This window comes from Neolamprologus multifasciatus, chromosome 1, assembly GCF_963576455.1.
Source record: "Neolamprologus multifasciatus chromosome 1, fNeoMul1.2, whole genome shotgun sequence".
NCBI lineage: Eukaryota > Metazoa > Chordata > Actinopteri > Cichliformes > Cichlidae > Neolamprologus > Neolamprologus multifasciatus.
This window is the reverse complement of record NC_140439.1, coordinates 26065034-26075078: the sequence shown is the minus strand read 5'-3', so window position 1 is coordinate 26075078 and position 10045 is coordinate 26065034. Positions and strand designations below refer to the sequence as shown.

Below are 10045 nucleotides of genomic sequence, written 5' to 3'. Positions count from 1 at the left end.
CATCTGTCTTGTGTCTGATTCCTGATTCTTAATCTTGTGTCTGTTCCTTGATTGTTTTATATACACAGCAACATGTGCATTTAAGCATGTAGACAGCCGAGCATCAGAATAAGGGAAGAAAGATTGATTTAAGTGAATTTCTACATGGCATGGTGGTGGGCACCAGACAGGTATATGAGTATTTTAGAAACTGCATATTTATTGAGATTTTACTACACAATCCTCTCTAGGGTTTGTAGAAAATAGTCCAAAAAAATATCCAGTGAACCGCAGCTCCCTGGGCTTCAAGCTGATATGGAGGCAACAGTAACTCAAATAACTACTCATAACTTGTGACCAAGGTATGCAAAAGAGCATCTCTGAACAGTCAGCCTTGAAGTAGATAAACTACAGCAGCAGAAGACCACACTAGATGCAACTAAGAACAGTAAACTGAGGCTACAATTCACACAGTGTCACTAACATTTTGGTGGTGTTGCATCATGGATCTACAGCCGACAAATCTGCAGCAACTGTGTGTTCTGTCTGCTGTCGTGTGAATAAGGACTAAAATCTCTGAGGAATTTTTCCACCACCTTGTTGAATCTATATCATTAAAAATCTAATCTGTTATGAAGGTAAATCAGGATCCTCTAGTTACAAAAAGAAGTCTGGATGCCTAAAAATAAAGAAATCCCCCACTTCTCACTTCATTTATTTTCTCAGTAAACACTTTAAATGTAAGGTCTCAATCATAAGTTTATAGCCTTGTGTATAGAATAGAATAGAATAGAATAGAATAGAATAGCCTTTTATTGTCATTGTACATCTACAACAAAAATATGGATGGTCCACACCAACTGTGCAGGAACAAAATTTAAATACTAAGACAGCATGAATAAATAACAAACAGGAGAAATATATACAATCAATTGGAATATATACAAAACAAGAAAAAGGCACACATTGGAGAACAAAGTGCTTGGAAGTAGTGTAAAGGACTTGGTCTGAGTATAGAGTCTGTATGTTAGTGGCGTGAGTGATGAGGTTACTCAGACCATGGCTGAGACTGGTGAGTGTGGGGAGATAGTGTCCAAATAGCCCAGGTAAAGAAGCTGTTTGTGAGTCTGCAGTTGTGGGACCTGATTAACCTGAGGTGCCGACCAGAGGGCAGCGGGTCAAACAGGTAGTGGGCGGGGTGCAAGGGGTCACCTGTGATGGCCCTGGTTTTTCTGAGACAGGAGGATCTGGTGATGGCCTCCAGGGGTGGCAGAGGGCATCCAGTGATTTTTTGGGTGGTGTTAAATACCCTCTGTGCAGCCTTCCTGTTCTCAGTAGTGGCCCCTGCGTACCAAACACATATGCAGAAGGAGAGCGTGTTATCCACTAAGGCAGTGGTTCTTAACCTTGTTGGAGGTACCGAACCCCACCAGTTTCATATGCGCAGTCACCGAACCCCTCTTTAGTGAAAAATAAAATGTGATATTTTTTTTCAAATTCAAGACATAGATATTTTTTTTAATGGTGCACAAAATGAGCCGTGCATGTCACGGCGGAGGCTCTGCCGAACCCCTGAGACCGACTCACCGAACCCCAAGGGTTCGATCGAACCCAGGTTAAGAACCACTGCACTAAGGAATGGTAGAAGGCCAGCAGCAGCTTCCAGTCCAGGTTCTTCCTCAGGACACGGAGGAAGCGCAGTGGGTGTTGGGCCTTCTTTACCAGTGCATTTGTGTTGCGGGGCCATGTAAGATCAGCAGAGATGCATAAGAACTCGTAAGAAGTGACTTCTTACGCATGTACCAGTGTCTTACATGATGCTCTTCGTCTAGTCAACCAACACCATCCTCATGTAGCTCTTCCTGTTCTTCCAGATGGCTCACCACTCTGTGAACAGTGATGTTAATGGCATCTTCCCAGGACTGAATTGCTCTGTGGGGGTCAAGGGAGGGGGATAGACAGTCTCTGATGTGTTGACACACAATCTGCTTGAAACACTTCATGGCTACAGATGTGAGGGCTATAGGTCTGTAGTCATTGAGGCTGCCTATAACAGTCTTTTGGGGGATGGGAATGATAGTGGAGACTTTCAGACAGGTGGGAACGGTGGCATGAGTCAGGGAAAGTTGTTGTCTGTGAGGAAGCCCTCTATCCTCCTCCTGTAGGCCTTCTTGGCCTGTTTGATTCCCTCCTCAGGTTCGCTCTGGCAGTGCTGTACCTGTCCCTCAGCCTGAAGGCTGAGTTGTGAGTTTTGATCAGAGCCTATACTTCACTCGTCATCCAAGGTTTTCAGTTAGGATGGTTTCAGTCACTGTCACATTGTCTACACAGCACTTAATGTAGAAAAGGACCCATTAAGGGTAAAATAGACAAAGATTTTTACGTTTTTTGTGGGGGAGTTTTCAAAAAACCAAGATGACACTACCAAAATACAAAAGTCAATATCAAACATGACTGACAGCAATCAACCTTACAAGTTATTACATCATAACTTAGATCAAACTAGTCAACTGGAGTTCAACAAGAGGAAAAATCTAATCCAATTCACAAAGACAGCAAAGAAGAGGACACAAAGATTGATGCCAGCATCGCCCATAGTCGGTCCTCCACTCTGAAGTCCACTATGGTCTCCACTTTAACTATCTACTAGACAGATTAGCTAACTGTCTTTAAAAATTGTATGTACAAGCTCAAAAACTGTGATCTTCACAGTAGAAAATATTTCTTATTCAGAATCAACATCATCATTACAGTAACGATGATAGCACTTTTTAATGTTACAGTCTGATGAAGTACAGCATTACAAAGTCACTATCCTTTGTAATTGTCTTGCTTTGTTTTATATTGGATTGAAGTGTTTTGCTGAAGGGAACTACAGCAGTGGCAGCAGCAAGGCAAGGGTGCCATTAATATTTAATTTGGCAAACACTATTTTATCCATCCTCTGGTGTATTAAAGAATCTGAGCACAACCTCACATTTTAGAACCATAGACCACTATCATCCATTACAGAGCTGCTTTTTGTTACTAATCCCTAAAAATAAGAAAAATGAAATATAAAAAAAGAAAGAGTGATAGAAAGGCAAAAGCAGGGAGAGTAGGAGGAGGGAAAAGAAGGTAGTAACAGCTTGCTTCTGTGGGTGGCTAACTACTGTCCATTCTGAATGGCCAGATCTGCTCTTGCCAAGGGCGCTAAACACACACACACACACACACACACACACACACACACATGGATTAAGACATGCTGTGTAAGAGTAAAAAACAAACATAAGCTGTCAAGATCGCATTTTTTGTGTGTTTTAAATCATTAGCTTCTGCACTTTTAAACTTTTTTTTTCAGACATTCTTTTTTTCTTACTTGTCCACCATTACTTCCTTTTATTCCCTTTCTTGTTGTCACATTTACTTAGTCCTCTCTTTCTAGCTCTCTAGGACCCCCCCCCCCCCCTCCCCAATAGCCAGCAGCAGTAAATGGGATGCAGAGGCCAGATATTTAATGTAGCAAAGAGCCATGAAGCGTTTTAAGAAGCCTTTTCCTAACAGGGGGAGCCCTGACCTGCAGGCAAATATTTTTCAACCAGATGACATAAGAAGATATTAGTGGAAAGAGACCAATATATTTATTTCTTTTTTTCTTCTCTCTTTCTGTGATTTCCTCTTGTGCTTTTCTATTTGGGCTGCTGCCTGGTCATTCAGCCCACTGCACATATGTTTTATTTTACTTGCTTTTCTTTTGGAGTTCATTTATTTTATTTTATCTTTGATTCATTATTATGATACGATAAAAGCTACTTGAGCATTTCAGCTGCCGAGGGGCTCTTATCGTTAACCTTGTGGAACGCATGTAAGAGTGAGTTCCACACGTCGCATCGCTAATGGCCAACTTAACTCCTTTCTTCTCCTCCTCCACCTTCTGGCTTCATCTACATCTTTCCTGCCATCTCTGTCCTTTTGAAAGTGCTGTTCATCTCTTCATCATGCTTCTTCACTACCTCCTCTTTTCCCTCATAAACTCCTGCTGTATTTGCTTTAAACTCTTTTTTTCCTATTTTCTCAGTTTAGTATTCACATTGGCTACTTTCTTTTTCTGTGCATAAAAATAAAACTCAGCATTGGTCTGTTTTACTCTGCTCAGCATAACTGACTAATAAATGACACAGGTTTTTTGAGACTGTTGAACTTAAGCTAAAAGGGGGCTCTAACCCTGATCTGTCACTGTTGATAACTGTGATAAGCTGTGCTTTTTTCAGCACTTTAAAGCTCAGCTGTCTGTTAGGACTTTCTCACTATAAGTGACTTGTCCATTGCAAATATTTTTGGGGGTCCCACTAAACTTTTAAACTTTCAGCCCCATTTCATTTGCCATTTACCTGCATAAAGTTTCACTGTTATACTAGTGATATACAGCTATAACTGCCCATAAGACCTAATGACACCATTAGTCTAGACAGTTCTAGAAAGTGCCTTAAAGATATGAGGTGTTGAAAGTTGCCAGTATTTGCATAATGCACATTTTACTGTAAATGGGTACATTTGAAAAAATGGACACTGGGACTTAATGATTGAGCAAATAGCTTGGTAGTAGTGGCAATATTAATCAAGTACAGAAACACTAACATTTTTTAAGGTTCAAGGTACAGTTCATTGAATCAATATTACAAACTCAAGTTTAACCCAGTGAGATCACCTGCGCTGAAGCTGCAGAGGAGAAAGAAGCAAATCTGTCTATAAATGTTATTACACACACTTCCAGTGTGTACAATACAAAATGACTTGAATGTAAGTATTTAAAAATATATATATATTTGTTTCCATTGTGCATAAATTTAATGTTTCTGGACAGTGTTTTTTTTTTAATCACATCATCTTGTGCACTTCTACAACTTTAGTTTAGCCACCATTAGCTTTCCCCAGCAAAATGTCCCAAGCAGCAAGTAAAACACGATGGCTGGGTGACGGTGAGGAGGAAGTATAGCCCTAAATAGAAGCCCCCAGTATACTACCAACCCGTTTATGTCTCTTGTTTTTCCTCACTTGGCAACACACTGGCTGAGGAATAAACTCTGTTGACTGGCAATGTTTTGAGACATGTGAAGCTAGAGACACCAGCAACCATAGTGAATTGTCTTCCAGGGAAAAGGGGAGGCAATGTTGAAGGAAACCTGAAATTCCATAAAATTATGAATCACATCGGCAGTAATAACATCCATTTATGTCAATCAGAGGTCACTAAAATTTATATTAAATCTGTGTGTCCCGTTGACAAAACAATGTCGGATACTGTCGCTTTCTCTGGTCCACTCGCCAGTTGGACCAGGAGTGACATGTTTAGCTGCATGTTCTCTCTAAACTGCTGGGTGTCCAAAACATTATATGGGCTTTATAGATAATTGGGGAATTTTCTGAAGAAAACCTGGTCTTGTTAGGAGTCCTCGAAGCACAGGCTAAGGAGAGGCAGTAGCAGCAATCTTCCACTCCAACTTATTAATCAACCAAAGACCCAGTTTTAAATGAAGAAGAAGAAGAATTCAAGTCGCTTTTCTTTCAGAGCTCCTTAGATTAGATCCACAGAGATTACAGAAACAGCATTAGTGAAGGTTACAAATGATCTTCGTATGGCCTATGACAGCGGACTCGTTGCTATGCTTGTCCTACTAGACCTCAGTGCAGAGTTCGATACTGTTGACCCCAATATTTTATTACAGCGATTACAGCATGCTCTGTGCTGCAGTGTTGTGAATAATACCCCTAATAGATTCCTGTTTGTTTCCATAAATGGAGAGTCCTCTTCAAACACTAAGGTTAATTATGGAGTTGCACAGAGTTCCGTGCTACGACTAATTCTGTGTACATAGCACACATTTTCACTGCTATGCAGATGACACCCAACCTTATCTATCCATGATGCCAGATAACACACATCAATTCATTAAACTGCAGAAAAGCCTTAAAGACATAAAGACCTGGATGACCTCTAATTTCAAGCTTCTACATTCAGATAAAATGGAGGTTCTTGTACTTGTCCCTAAAATCTTAGAATTATGGTATCTAACTAGATGCTTTGGGGGCGATTGGGGCTCAAGAGTTGGCAGTTCGTCTTGTAATCGGAAGGTTGCTGGTTCGAGCCCCGGCTCAGACAGTCTCGGTCGTTGTGTTCTTGGGCAAGACACTTCACCCGTTGCCTACGGGTGGTGGTCAGAGGGCCCGGTGGCGCCAGTGTTCGTCAGCCTCGCCTCTGTCAGTGCGCCACAGGGTGGATGTGGCTACAATGTAGCTTGCCATCACCAGTGTGTGAATGGGTGGGTGACTGATTGTGTAAAGCGCTATACAAATACAGGCCATTTACCTTTGTCTCTAATCAGAGTATGACAAGTCTTAGGTTTTGTTTTTGATCAGGATATGCCATTCAATGCGCATACTAAACAAATATGAAGGAATGCTTTCTTCCATTTGTGCAATATCTCTACATTTAGAAAAATCCTGTCTTAGAGTGTTGCTGAAAAACTAGGTCATACATTTATGACTTTTAGGCTTGACTACTTTGTTATTATCAGGATGTCCTCAAAAGCTCCTCAGTATTCACTCTGTTGTTTCTATCCCCAGTCTGCTGCTTGTTTCTGTGTTTGTTTATCTCTGTCTTTGTGTCAAGCTTGCATGTCCTTGTCCAAGTCTTGGTGTGCATCCCTTGTCCTGTTTTATGTTGACAGTTCCTCAACCCATGTACACTGCGTTTAGTTTTGCTTCCTCTAACTCGTTATGCCTTATTTGTCCCTCCTGTATTCCCATGTGTCTACACCTTTCCTAATCACCCTCATGTGTATATATTGTGTCAGTTCCCTTTGTCCCTCGCTGGAACGTCAGTTCTTCTCCCTCCATGTTTCAGGTTTCATGTGTCATGTTTCCATGTACACAGAGATCATGACCGTTTCACCCATGCTGGCTTCTCTTCAGTGGCTCCCTGTTAATTCTAGAATCAAATTTAAGATCCTTCTTATCACATACAAGTTCTTGAATAATCAGACGCCAATAGAGCACTTCTCTCTCAGATTGCTGGTTTGCTTTTAGTTCCTGGGGTATTTAAAAATAGAATGGGAGGCAGAGCCTTCAGCTTCCAGGCCCCAGTTAGGATTTGATTTGGAAAGAAACTTAAAATGTTATCCCCATCGAGGCCTGTCTGCTGGTAGGGGAAGACCTTGTAGCTTTTCAGAAATCTGTGATTTTTTTTTCTAATGTGGAAAATTCAAGTATCACAGTTACACAAACTGACTTCTATATGCAGACCTCATACTGGAAATTTTAGAGGGCTTTTTGTTGTGTTTGAGAGGAAGTCTGGATGTGATTTTCACCCCCTAATCTAGTAACAAGCAGGGTAGGTCTCCAAGGATGACCATATCTGTTTTAAACTCAAAGTCCTGTAAAGTGCTAATGTGTGGCAGCTTTGCACTGATCACACCAATGGTGTTTCGAAGGCCAGTTTTGGTGCTATTTAACCTCACACACACAGACATACATATATGTGCACGTGTGCGGACGTTTGTGTGTATTGCTTCACTATATGTGTGTGTTTTATTCCTGTATCCCAGTATATCAGTGGTGGAGTTCCCTTGGGTTTCACAGGCCTAGTGACACAGACTCACGGTGGTAATGGCCTTTCAAAAACATCAAACTCCCCTGACATACACTCGAAAAGAAACAGATAAAGAGACCAACACTCCAATATGAGCATGTCTACACAAAACAATCAAACAAATATTTATATGTTGTAGTGTAATAAATGAGGAAATTGCTGTATTAAAAAAATTGAAGATACAATACCGTGACATCAATGTTAATTGAGTCAGTCTCTTTTTTACTACTTTTCTTCTCCTTGATCCGCTCTCCCTCAAAACGCATGGAGTTTACATTAATACCAGCAGACCAGACTGCTCGCAATATTTTAACAAATGTTCAATCATCTACTTTTTCTCTGTTCTTTTGCTACTCTCATTTTGCTCATTTTACATTATATGCCTCTCTCATTCATTCATTCGTTTACTTTGTCCTATGCTCACTCTTACTATAAATCACATGCCCCACTTCTATCTCTCGCTTCTTTCAATTTTTTTCCAACATCCCATCCACTTGTGTCATCCCATTCTCCGTCCTTTTCCCTCTCTTTTCCCATTCTCCCCCCCATCCCTCAATCACACAGGGTGTAAAGTGGCTTGGTGGCTGCGTGCATTTGCGCTGCATGTGCAAGCTATAAGAGGGTCAGCTGTCTATTTGCACTTTTAACGTCTTAACTCTATACGATGGGCCATTTATTTTCACTCTCATTTCTCTCACTCCCTCTCTCTGGTCCCATTGCCATCCTCTTTCTCTGTCTATTGCTCTCTATCTCTCTCTTAGGACAGTAAATGTTTTAACTCTCCATTCTATGGGCCATTCATTAAGTTAGTGTACTTTAATAAATAGTCTGATGTGTCACTGGCCAGTGAATTAGTGGCACTTTAAATCCCCCACCAGTGGCCAATAGATAGCTGGAAGGTTTGATATACAGCAGTAACTCTTTTTCAGAAAACTAATTACAGCTTAGAAGGGTTAATATTTACATTAACATGTGTCAGTATTAAAAGCACAAATTCTTATTACTGTATAGAAACATGATTTCTAAATTCTAAATTCTCTATATGTTCCATATTCTGCACAGAACAGCTGACAGATTAGACAGACAGCTGAGAAGTGGATATTGAAGTGCATTAAACTTAAATGCTGTTTAATGGCCACCAGAGGGCTACTTCTGCAGCTGCAAAAAAAACCAACCAAATTTTGTTGAGGTCTAATGGAAAACAAACCCTTAGCCTTCTTGATCCATATCCATCCACTCATCCATATGAGTTTATGCACTCAGCTGCAAACTTTGTTAAATATGGTCTCCATCAGTGTCCACAAGTACAAAAAAATCAGGGTTTGCTTTAGTGTGGGCAAGTCTTGAGATGGACACGTCACTCCCATATAAATGTGCAGTTACTTGGCTTTTCACATTCAGACCCACCTCGAACTTACTATCCTACCATATACAAAAGCCAAAATGTTCAGGTTTAGATTAAGCTTTTAACCTAACAGCTTTTACTTTAACAGTTGCCTTAGTTAGCTTAGTTCAGTTCAGTGTTCAGTTTTGTTGGGCTGGGGTTGGCATACACTCACCTTTAACATCTCTCTGGATTCTTGACTAGATTTGCTTTAGCATGCTTCCTGTGCCTGTGGTATCTAAATTCTGTTAGACGCATTATGCAGCTGTTTCCATCTTGTATGTAGTTTGCATTTCTCCATTTTCCTCTTTTGTGAAATAAAAATTTCTACATCTCCACTTCTTTTGTTTTCCACACTGCAGATAACTAAAAATATGGTCACAGTTACAACCTGTTACTTTGGAATGTGTTACACCCGACACTGCTCACCACCCTGTATATGTAAGTAAATGAGAATCTTTCGTAACCAACAGCTTTGCGTAATCTTAACACGTTAACACGTTTACCTCCATGTGAAGCAGACAAAGTGGTGGCAGTGTTGTAAGAGAGATGTCTGTACCTCTAAGTTAAACCATAAAGGAAAAGTCTGTAAAAGACTGTAAAAAATTGAATAATACTGCCTGAAGTCCAAACAGAAATCCAGAAGAGAGGCAGCTTTCCAAAGTGTTGTCATGGTCCTTGGTCTGGTGACCCAGTGTTTATGTTTGGACACTTGGGTCCTTCTCTCACCACTCCACACGTCTGCCACTGCAGCTATGACAAGTGTTTCCAGAAAATTTGGACTCAAAGAAGAAAAGGAACAAAACAAGTGAAAGACAAGGACCATTTAAGATAAGATGAAATAAAGGAATAAGTTTACATTTTTAAAAGTTCAAGCTTACTCCTCCTCATTCAATATTTTGTTTTCTTTACATGCATTCTTCAGAATTCTTGTATACAAATACTGATACAGTTACAGATTTTTGCATGCAACTGTCATATGTACAATTTACACACAGATTTGTCAATATGTATTGTTTTTAAATGAGGCCCATTGAGAGATGATTGCAATT

The 10045-nt window shown here is 40.4% G+C and overlaps 1 pseudogene; it reads left to right on the top strand.

Annotated features, from left to right (window-relative positions):
* The first annotated feature begins 1617 nt into the window (after positions 1 to 1617).
* On the top strand, positions 1618 to 5597 carry LOC146525858 (uncharacterized; annotated as a pseudogene).
* The last annotated feature ends 4448 nt before the right edge of the window (positions 5598 to 10045 follow it).